At 36.0% G+C, this 11,395-nt stretch overlaps 1 long non-coding RNA gene across 1 annotated transcript; it reads right to left on the bottom strand.

Annotated features, from left to right (window-relative positions):
* Positions 1-1,661: 1,661 nt before the first annotated feature.
* Positions 1,662-4,702, bottom strand: LOC104100327 (uncharacterized). The gene is made up of 3 exons (XR_687219.4): positions 4,531-4,702; positions 2,537-2,671; positions 1,662-1,897 (listed from the first exon to the last, which is right to left on the bottom strand). It is a non-coding gene; the product is annotated as an uncharacterized lncRNA (long non-coding RNA).
* Between the last annotated feature and the right edge of the window lie 6,693 nt (positions 4,703-11,395).

Genomic DNA, 11,395 nt, shown 5'->3' with positions numbered 1-11,395 from the left:
TGTGGCAATATGTGGCATTGAATTATTGAATTTTCTATAGGAAGGGTTGGTAGTAGTACTGTTATAAAGGTGACTCTGCTAAAATTTATATAGATCTCGAGGAGTTAAACATTCGAGGACGAATGTTTCTAAGTGGGGAAGGATGTTGCATCCCCCATTTCGTACGTTAAATTTTTGCCGTAAGTTAATCGACGTAAGCTCTGGAATGAGATTATTTTTGAGGTTATAAGCATTTAAGCTATTTATAACATGCGATAAGTAAGTGCCGTGAAGGTTAGAGGGTAAACGAATCAAAAAAAATGAGTTTCGTTGAAGGTTGTCAGTTTGGGATAAAATGCGGTCCGAATTATAATACCCGGAATTTATGGACTAGTGTCATACAAGGTACCACATGACCATGATAGTAAGGTGTATAAAGTGTGTTAAAAGTGATTAGTATTTTAAGTAATTTGAGATAATTATTAATTATGTGGGTAATTGGTTAATTATTAGATTAGTGGGGGGTTAACAAGTTAATTAAGGAAATGGATGGATAATTATTGGTGGGAAATCTCCCCCTCCCCCCTCCCCCCCAACGTTGCAGGAAGTTATGCCCCATTTGTGACTCTTTACTTACATTACAAGGTGGCACATTTAGAGGGACTTTTGGCTAAGTCATCACCTAAGTGGGGCCCACACCCACTAAGGTAAAAGATATCTCATAATTCACAAAGAGAGATATATCTAATCTTCATAGCAATTTAAAAAATTGCTTCAGCAAACTCATACAAAATGATAGCAACGTGATTTGCTACAAAGTTCATACAAGACTACTTAGCAACGTGAGAATTGCGATTCTAAGAGAACACGGTACAATCTTTCTCAAGAATATCATACAAGTTTTTCCCTATTCCAATCAGATGTTACGTGCTTTGTCGCGATTGGCATGTGTTAGAGGGATTGTCAAAAGAATCGGTTCAGGTATGTTAAGGCTATCCCTTCTTTCATATTGGCATGATCCATATGATACAACAAAATGAGCAAACGCACAACTTTCTCAAATGACTCTATTCTTAAAAGTACTAGTGATACCTATATTCTTGATTTCCCATGTGTCTTATGATTATATCTTCTGTTCATGAGTCTCAGAAAAATACGTAGTTGATAAAATTTATCCGAAGGCATATTAATCTTATGACATACCGAAAAATCTTATTAACTTACTTCTTATGCATTTCATTCATTTATACACGTACATTGACCCATGACCAGATGGCGTCACTACAAGAAAAATGGTCATTAACGATGGGAAAATTGGTCCCTAAAGGTCTAATTTTGGTCCCTGATAGTAAATAACGACCACTACAATTTGGTCGCCACCCGTCACTAAAGGCTTCGCCGCTAAAGGTCAATAACGACGAGATACCAATACTGGTCCTTAAAATATTTTAGCGACCAGATATTTTCTGGTCTTTAAAAAAGCTTTAGAGACCACGCTTCTCGTCCCTAAACATACATCACTTGGTGATAAAAAGGAATTAAAGACGAAAGATCTGGTCCTTATAATGTTTTTAGGACATGTGTATGTTGGTCCCTAAATAAATACCTGATCTTTTCTTGTCATTTTTAAAAATATTATTCCAACATAGATAATTAAATGCAGAAAGAAAAAACAGAACTCATAGTTATACCTTGGTTTCATATATATAATTTAAATTTATAATTAATTACAAGATATATTAACATCTCACAAGTAACAAGGTAATAGCCATGATACATACTTCACAGTACTGTTCATACAATCCTTGAGCAAAAAACAAATATTTGCCTAACTATATTAACAAAATTATCACCAATTTGCGGAATTATATGAAGCTTTCAAAACTTGCATCTTGATTGTAAACTCAAGTCTTCACACCTGTAGAAAGTATAAAATAGATTCTCATTAGAGAAACTATCATGATAAGTTGGCGAAATAGGTTAAAAAGATTTTCTGTCAAAATAATTTAAATCTAACAGAGATTTAACATCCCAATTGAAAAAAAGTTCAAACTCATTAAGTGCAAGCATATACAAGAACCATACATATGTGTGTATGCACGCATTAGTACAAATCATTTCCGTAATCAAAACCAAATAGATTCTTAACAGATTTTGTTTTGAGAAAACACCATACTCAACTTTTAAGCCCACAATTTAGCTAGTTTACCATCTCTTGTATACTATTTGCAGAAGATACTTAGGTGAATGTAATACTAGCCAACATTACACAGTTTGAGACTATACATCTGTAACGTACAACTGAAATGAATAACACTAGTATAATTAATAATACATCTGATAATGATCCTAAGTTTGTACAACTGTTATAATTAAAATTACTTAGCACATTGATTCATTTAACTGTTGCATGTACAAGAATCATAAGAAATGAAGCAGCAGCTGAGAGAATTTCTGAGAACAATATATCCAAAGTCAAACTCTGTTTATTCACACAAAGCACTCTATTTATGATCAGTAATAGATTTAAAGATACTTTCAAGTGAAGGTATCATACCTTGACCAGCAAATCTAACAAATGTAGTACGATCCAACCATGTAATAGTGGAAGGTATTGGTATTCCTTAACGAGCGAATATAGTAGAATCTGATTACTACCTCTTCTTTCTTCTATTCTCCCTCTATCCAATAACTGTTACAATATAAAGATTGTTCTGAGAATTGTAAAAATAAATTTTAGGAAAAAAAAAAAAGAACTTGTTCACGCTATAAAGAGAATATAATTTCTAACAAGGAGGCCTACACAAACAAGCAAGTCTACTTACATAGTCATACTTGAGTCGTTGCAATAATTACTTGATAAAATCTTCATTAGAAGTTATTGTTTCTTTTTTGTATATGTAATTGGGCTTCACTACTAACTTAAGTCTGCACATTTCTGTAAGAGAACAATGCAGATTATGCAAAAATCGCTAAATGTCAGGTTCATTATTACTAGATACTTATAACTCCTTTCACTTTGTGTTTAACCTGTTATTAAACATTGAGAATAAGTTGAAGATATAAATACCATGCCCAGCTTGCTGAAGGAAGATGGCGGAGATACTCAAGAAGCTCAAAGCTTTATTAATACAATTGCAATTACTAGTCAAGTAGAGAAATGGACAAATTGATTCCTAGCTTCCAATAGTCACAAAGAAGACTATGAGCCGATGACTATTCTGAAGGTAATATTTGATAGCCTCTCTTAGTTTTAGACCATCTTAATCAATATCATAAACAAGTTTAACTTTCATACTTCATCCTCAACTAATAGAAAACAAACATTTGTTTTATCTTGTTAACAAACATTTGTTTTATCTTGTTCGTCCCTTTTCTTTTGTTTCTTTTACTTCTCTAATAACAAGAAATAAATATTTCTTTTCACAAAAAGTCCAGATAGCATAGCATAGCATAACCTATTATTAAATAAATCCGAATTAAGTGAAACACAAACAATTGAAAAGGTAATTATTCAATGATATTTCTATTGATTTTTACATAAACATATATACTAGTTTACGAAGAAGGGTAAATGAATTCACCTTATAGAACATAGAGATCCATGCTTTTCAACTTAGAGATATCATCAAAAATATTAAAATTAGGATGATGAATCACCAACTGAACATCAAAACATACAGAATATTTCACATTCACTTTACTAATTAGATAACATCATGTTTTACGATCCATAGCATGTCCTCTCAAAACCTTAAAGATAATAGTATTTCATAGCAAAATTAACAATGTTAACCAACCTCAATCTATCAAGAATAAATCTCAACAAAATACAAAGATACCCTCCAACATGGTTACAGAATGAAGGTTCACATAATGGAGGCAATGTAGGACACGCCTCAACCAAGTGACAAGCTAGTCCAGAATTTTACTTCTCCAAGCCTCAAAGATTTTTTCCAGAAAAAAGAAAGGTATTTGCTTCCAGCCTCAAAGTTTGTCTACATATTGCTGCAATCCTAAACTTACAAGTTCATTATTTTTTATTACAAACAAATTTAACCCTGAATAAGTCGACAAAGCTAAGGGCCTTTAGTGAACCAACTTATTGATGTATAGATGCACTACACAAGCTCTAATTTTTTTGAGTAATGATACAATTAACAAATTCTAACGTTTTGCTCATACAATAGAAAGTAATGTCCCATAATCATGATGTTTATAATCTGTGAAGTGCAACTCTTCTCAAATTCTAGATAGAGAGATCAGGCAAATGAATTAAAGCCTCGATTTAGGAAAAGAAACAAAAATACAAAACAATCCCAAAACCAAAATAAATAATCGAACCGAAGAACAACTGAATAAAATTGAAACTTTTATGACCAACCTATCTGTAAAATAAACGGAATAAACTGGAAACTTAGTTAAAATGTAGGTTGAGTGAGTTATCAAAGAGAAAAAGCTTCATAATTTTCACAACAACTAAGCATAGACTACAACAATCGGAAAAGATTGAAATATGAAAAAAATGGTGATAGAAATTGAGGAACTTACCGAAAAAGTCTAGCATCTTTAGTTTTAACCAAGGACCAAGCTTCCAAACGATAAGGGAAAACTCAAACTTGAAGAGTTGCGGTAGAATTTTAGAGTGTTTCAAAGTTTCTAGGGTTTAAGATCTGTAGAAAAGGGATTTTTAGGTCTTAGCGTTTAGTGTTTTTATTTATTTGTTTCTATTTTTTTTAAGAATATTATTTATTTGTTTGTTTCTTTAGCAAGATAAATTTGGTACCCGCGCCTTTCCCCGCTAAATTTAAGAGAATTAGGGACCAGATATTTATGTTATAGGGGCCAGGTTTATTCTCTTCGTAATTAATTTGAGATTCAGAGACTAGGTAAATAAGTTGTCTTTATAAGTACATTTTTAGGGACCGGATTTTTAACTCGTCGCTAGTTGTTGGTCGCTAAAAAGCTTTTTTCTTGCAGTGTATTATATATGCGTATATTATATATATATGTGATATGGAAAAAGGTTACGGCGTTATATACACACCACCGTCTGATCAACTGGTATACGTGATGATTTCGCCCACAGAGGCCGAGATGATGTTATGAACACTTATACCTATGCATTATATGACATGTTTGCGCACAGGCATGACTTTATAAATATTTCAGGATTCACTAAGTTATTTAGACTTACAGGTGGATTCCTTTACTCCGTGTTTTATTTATGTCTTTTTTGGACTGATTTTCATGCCTTACATACTCGGTACATTATTCGTACTTACATCCCTTTTGCCTGGGGATGTTGTGATTCATGCCCGCAGGTACAGGTAGACAAGCTGACGGTCCCCTTTTTTAGGATCGTTGATCAGCGAGAGTTGGTGTGCTCCACTTGATCCGGAGCGGTTATTAGTTTTGGTACGCTACTTTTGTATGTAGATATGGGTACGACGGGGTCTAGTCCCATCCTTTATATAGTTGTACACTCAAATAGAGGTATGTAGACAGGCATGTATAGTTGGATAGTATGTAGCCTTGTCGGCTTCCAGTTTTGGATATATAATTTTCTATCGCAACCTTGTCGGCACGCCCTACCATATTCCGTATGTGTATATATGTCTTTTGGACATGTTTTCCTCATGTATGTCATTCATGTGCTTCAACAGTTTAATGGCAGATGTTATTCATGACCTACCCTTAATTCATGTTTATATCTTAGACGTATGCTTAGGGGTATTCGACAGGTAGGACTCGAGTACTCATCATGGCCCATCGGTTTGGGTCGTGACAGACGTAACTAATGAAAATGAACCGGTGTTGTTCACATGACTTTTTATTGACTTATTACTGAACTGTATTCTTCTCTTTATTTGTGGGTTTGTTGGGTAGACGATACTGTGCAGGATTGCTCGACTGAGGTAACTCTGTTGAGCACCGTCGCGCTCCCCGAGGTCGGGGCGTGACATGAATGCCTCAGCAATATCATTTTACGATCGGGCAGTTCTCCTTGGCAGTATTATGAGATGCATCTATGGTTAATGTCGGTCGACCCTCGGTAGTGTACATGATTATGGAATTGGGTTGAATGCCTCAGTTGGGATCGAGCCGTAAGCCAAGGTAGAAATTCATGCCCCTTACTCTTATGGGATCGGGCTGCTCGCTTCGGCAGAATCGTGCGTAATATTTCATAAGGAATCAACGTACTTATGAGTTTTTCTTACATGAGATGTAACCGTTGATTTGGTGTTGACCATTACGTATTCCATATGAGGAAGTTTTCGGTATTAGAGGACCTTGTGCTTACTGTTCAGTTGAGGATCGTATTATGTACCTCTATCTGTTTTCACTATTTACTTATCATGCTTCATACCTGTCTACTTTTTGTTGTTCATGATTTATTGGACCACTAGTAAGTATTGATATTGACCCCTCGTCACTATTTCTTCGGGGTTAGGCTAGATACTTACTGGGTACGCGTTGATTTATGTACTCATGCTACACTTTTGCACTATGTACAGTTTCTGACAGGTTCATTTAGTGGTCTATTTGGCGCATAGGCGCAGCTCCAGAGGGGATTTTATGGTGAGTTGCATTCAATGCTACAATACGCAACACACAAAGTCTCCATCATATTTATTTACTTTATCTTGTCTATCTTATATTCCATATGGATGTTGTGTTATTATTGTACTCCCTAGTAGATGCTCACGTACTTGTAAAATCGGGTTTTCGGAATTTAGATTTTGCTCGTGGTTGTGTTCTTTAATGATTTTGGGATTATATTTTTTGGCCACATTTGAATATTTAAGATAATGACATCTATACTTTTATGAAAACAAACGAACTTTTACTCCTTATTTCTTTAATCATATCGAAATGCATTTTGGACTAACTATTAATGTGTTGATACATTTGTTGGCTTTCCTAACGATGACGTTGGGCGCCATCATGGCCTATAGTGGGATTTGGGTCGTGACAGCTTGGTATCATAGCACTAGGTTCACTTAGGTCTCACGTGTTATGATCAAGTCTAGTAGAGTCTTGCGGTAGGTACAAAGACATCGATACTTATCTTCGAGAGGCTACATGGCCGTTAGGAGAACATCCTTTCTTGATTCCTTGTCGTGCGGTTTGATTTTACTGAAGCTTATGTCTTTATTTCCTTCCTACTCATTCTTATACGATGTTGAGCGCCTATTATCAATTGGGAATCGACGAGTTATAGTGGTGCTACAAATGTGGTACTGGATGTTTTTCCATGCGTATTCGGGCGGGCGGACTATTATCGTTGCCTTGTGGAGGGATGTTCTGTTGTTTCAGCCTAGTGTTAGAGTTGATAATGGTTTCGAGGCTATGCATAGTGTATTATGATTTTCGTGCGTTATTATCGCGCAGTGCTGGTGTGAAAGGTAGGGTGCTTATTTATGTGTTACGATAGTGAATGTCCTAAGAGGAGGATTTCTTGGTTCATGGTTTGGTAATTCGGCATTTAATTCTAGCAGAGAAGAGGCAATCAGACTATCGATGTTCAGGCTTTGGTTAACGAAGTAGCGAGATTGGATATTTTTATCTTGGTGGAATTCTTGTTTGTAATGTGGTTTCGTCGTCTTTGTTTGAACGCATTTAGGCTTGTCGATGTGATGGTCTTCATTGGTTTGCCTTAGGCGCGAGGTGTTGTGAAATGGTACCTAAGAAGAGAGTATTAGAGATGGCGGTGTGTGGCAGCTTCAAGGTCGAATTGGTGTTTCTAGTTTTGGTGGCTCGAGAAAGATGTTCTTTATAGAGGCTTAGTGTTGATGACAATTCATTACCTCAAATGCTACAGAGATGGATTATGATTTGAGGCAGTATTTTAGTAGCCAAGGATGAGGAAGGACATGTAGGGTTATGTCTCGCGGTAGATGATTTGTTAGCAGGTCAAGTACGAGCATCAGAGATCGAGTAGTTTTCTTAGGAAGTTTGAATGTGACGGGAAGAGTTTTCTTGGAACGTAGAGGGATGTGTAAGCTTGATTATCGTTTTGGGATACAACATGACTTCGAGTTTTGGAACGTATTGTTGGACCTTCAATTGATGCTAATTGGATTAACGGACTCTTGTAGCTGGCGGATGATGTGGACCTAGGAGAATCAGCTGATTTCATAATGGACGTGGCTATGGCTATGCCGTTGGAGGATATCCGTATGAGGTTACACGGGTGGGCTATCTCCTGTGAGAAGGTTAGGGGTTGCATGACTCCTGATGAACATCCTATAAAAGTTATGCCTTCTATCGAATGGGATGCATGTACCGCGATGTAAGCTTGGATCACTTGAAGAAGATGGTATGACTGTTAGGAGGTCGAGTGCGCGGTTATGGCTGATAATTCGGGATGTGTTATGATTAGTTCAACAAGAACATATGAGAAATTTTGTTAAGCAACGGTGCGAGATCATGGTAACTGAGGAGGAGGAGTCACCGTGGGTTCTGGATTTATGTGATTATGGCTTAAAGCTAAGTGGGGGAGCCTACCTTTTATGATTGGGGCACATGGTGATGTGCTTTTGCAGTTTCGGGTTATTGGTACATTGGTGGATTATTTATTACTAAGGGACGAAAACATTAGGGGTAATTTGAGGGTACCGATGAGCTTTCCAAGAACAATTTTTGCTCTTTTAAATCTTTGAACAAGAACTAAGCACTTCTTATGATCATGGCATATTTCATGTTGCTGAACATATGGAATATCATGGATGTATGTATTTGCTATGTTTCTAAAGTAAGAGACTCCCTAATAATAGAAGGAAAGATTTCAACCTTCTTTCTACATCTTAATTGCAAAAAAAGTATAATATGAAGGCTTAAAGGCTTGCATTATCACGTGTAAACAAGGAACACAAAGTGCTATGACTCATGTGCACATTGGTGCCACCCTTAGCCATCTTCATGCAATGTGGCAGCCTACAATTTGCCCTAAAACGCCACCTAATCCCATAAACCAAAGAGTCACCATTTGGATGTTTGAATCATTTTCACTTGTTGCCACATGGGGGGTGATGTTCCCACCTAACTTATCCACCAATTTCCTAAACGTGCCATCTTGCTCTACGACTTAACAGTAATTTATTGGGCTTTTCTTGGCTGCCACGTTTGGAGGCTTATCAAGTCAAGCCTATCCAAATATTTTAAATACTTATCCACCCCAATAATTTAATGACTAAGCCACCAGAACTCCCTAATATTGCCACCTAGTTCCAAGACTTGCCTAGTCAATATTAAATTCCCTACTTGCTGAAACCTTAATCCTTATAAAGTTGATTAGTCATGAGGCACCCTTATCCTCGTGATTCCACGTGGACTCATACAAATAACACTTATCCACTTATAACTAATTCCATATTCCATGATTTTATACCAATATTTAACCAATTATTCATACAATAATTTCTAGGTCTCGTTTCACTTAAGTACTAATATATTTCATATGCCTTACTATCATGATCGTGTGGTACCTTGTATAGCACTAGTCCATAATTATGGAGTATTATAGCTTGAACTGTATTTCATCCCAAAATATGAAACTTCGGCGATACTCAATTTCTTCGATTCGTTTACCCCCTGACCTTCATAACACTTACTTATCACTTGTTTGAAATATCATAAATACTTATAACCTCAAAAATAGGCTTGTCCTTGAACGTATGTCAATTATCTTATGACAAATCTAACGTAGAAAAGTATATGCGTATACATATAATATATGCGTATATAATGTCATCTGGTCATGGGTAAATGCATATGTATAAATAAATTCAATGCATAATGAAGTAAGTCAATACGATCTCTAGAAATATCATGAGACCCATGAACATATGATATGATAGTAGGACACATGGGGAATCAAGAACATAGGCACACCTAGTATGTCTATGAATAGAGTCATTTATGAAAGTTGTGCGTTTGCTCATTTTATTTTTTTTATATGGATCATGCCAAAAGGAAAAAAGGGATAGCCTTAACATACCTTACTTGATGAAATTATCAACTACTTTCACTTGAGCTTTCCAAGAACAATTTTTGATACTTTAAATCTTTGAACAAGAACTAAGCACTTCTTATGATCATGGCATATTTCATGTTGCTAGACATGTGGAGTATCATGGATGTATGTTTTTGTTATGCTTCTAAAGTAAGAGACTCCCTAATAATAGAAGGGAAGATTTCAACCTTCTTTCTACATCGTAATTACAAAAAAAGTATAATATGAAGGCTTAAAGGCTTGCATTACCACGTGTAAACAAGGCACATCAAGTGTTATGACTCATGTGCACATTGGTGTCACCCTTGGTCAACTTCATGCCATGTGGCAGCCCACAATTTTCCCTAAAATGCCACCTAGTCCCATAAACCAAAGAGTCACCATTTGGATGTTTGAGTCATTTTCACTTGTTGCCACGTGGCGGGCGATGCTCCCACCTAACTTATCCACCAATTTCCTAAACGTTCCATCTTGCTCTATGACTTAAGAGTCATTTATTGGGTTTTCCTTGGCTGCCACAATTGGAGGATTATCAAGTCAAGCCTATCCAAATATTTTAAATACTTATCCACCCCAATAATTTAATGACTAAGCCACTAGACTCCCTAATCTTGCCACCTAGCTCCAAGACTTGCCTAGTCAATATTAAATTGCCTACTTGCTGAAACCTTAGTCCTTATAAAGTTGATTAGTCATCAGGCCCCCTTATCCTCATGATTCCACGTGGATTCATACAAATGACACTTATCCACTTATAATTAATTCCATATTACATGACTTTCTACCAACATTTAACCAATTATTCACACAATAATTTCTAGGTCTAGTTTCACTTAAGTACTAATATATTTCATATGACTTACTATCATGATCGTGTTGTACCTTATATGGAACTAGTCCATAAATACGGAGTATTATAGCTTGGACCGTATTGCATCCCAAAATATCAAACTTCGGCGATACTCAATTTCTTCGATTCGTTTACCCCCTGACCTTCATAACACTTACTTATCACTTGTTTGAAATATCATAAATACTTATAACTTCAAAAATAGGCTTGTCCTTGAACTTATGTCAATTATCTTATGACAAATCCAATGTAGAAAAGTATGGGATGTAACATCCTTACCCCCTTTAGAAACATTCGTCCTCGAATGTTAACTCTTAGAGATTTATAAAGGTTTTGCTAGGGTCTCCTCTGTAAACTAATATAAAACCCAACCTCTAACTGCAGTCTGGACTATTCACAACATTTTGTACCTGAGTATCTCATATCCTTTTCACCTTTACCTTACTTACCTTTCAATCTCGCATAGTATCTTCTGTCGCTTTCATAACCTCACTTTCACATAGGTAGAAATTACATCTACGCCTTAAAGCTCTACTATGATACCCGCA

This window comes from Nicotiana tomentosiformis, chromosome 9 (assembly GCF_000390325.3).
Source record: "Nicotiana tomentosiformis chromosome 9, ASM39032v3, whole genome shotgun sequence".
Lineage (NCBI taxonomy): Eukaryota > Viridiplantae > Streptophyta > Magnoliopsida > Solanales > Solanaceae > Nicotiana > Nicotiana tomentosiformis.
Note: the sequence above shows the minus strand (reverse complement) of the source record. Positions and strands in the feature narration are given on the sequence as shown.